Here is an 870-nt window from a genome sequence, read left to right on the forward strand (position 1 = left end):
GACCCTTGCCCTCTGACAGGCCACACATTCCCCTAGTGTACTACCCGTCTCTACCCCACCCGACCCCACCCCCGCCATACACACACTTAGCTGGATCCCACACCAGGGACCTCTTATCCTCCCCGCCCCCACCCCTGCTCCCAAACTCTGCCAAGGCACAGTAGGGCCACACAGAAGCCTGCACTCACACAGCGGATCCCGTCACAGAGCTGTGCCTGCCCCCAGAGGGCAGCCCTCACCACCTACATGGACGACCAGTTTTGCCTCCAGCTCCTACTCTCTTTCTCACAGGAAGTAGCCAGCCCGATGCCAAGGTATCCCCAACTACATCCCCCAAATCATCAGACACTGCCAGCCTCCAGCTGTCAGCCTGCCCCCCCGGCTGGCGGGCGCCTGCTCCTGGCATAGCGGCGGAGGTGTAATTAGAAACCCGCTAGCTCCCTAATTGCCAGTTCTGAGCCATCCCTGTTACCGGCTGCCTGAGGCACACATAGAGGGAAGGGCTGAGTGCTGAGCCAGGCTGGCACGGAGGGAGACCTAGAGAGGACTGGCATGTGGCCAGAGACCAAACGTGGCACAGAGAGGGCTCAGTGCAATCTGCCCTGTGGCTGCCTCCCAGCCACATCCACTTGCCCAGAACTGTGACGTCAAACCAGCCCAGCACGTTCATTCTTTATTCAGGTGGCATAAAAATCACTACAAAAACTTTACAAAAGAGTCTTGGGAGCTAAAGGGACCCTTCCCTGCCTCGGCCCCTGAGCTTCCTGGCAGAGGAGGACAAGAGAGAGGAAGGGAGAGGGCTCCAGGCAGTGCTGGCATCTCCAAAGACCAGAGAGGTGACTTGGGTGTCATGACGGGGGGGGGGGGGGG

Source organism: Psammomys obesus, unplaced genomic scaffold (assembly GCF_907164565.1).
Source record: "Psammomys obesus unplaced genomic scaffold, mPsaObe1.curated_primary_1811, whole genome shotgun sequence".
NCBI lineage: Eukaryota > Metazoa > Chordata > Mammalia > Rodentia > Muridae > Psammomys > Psammomys obesus.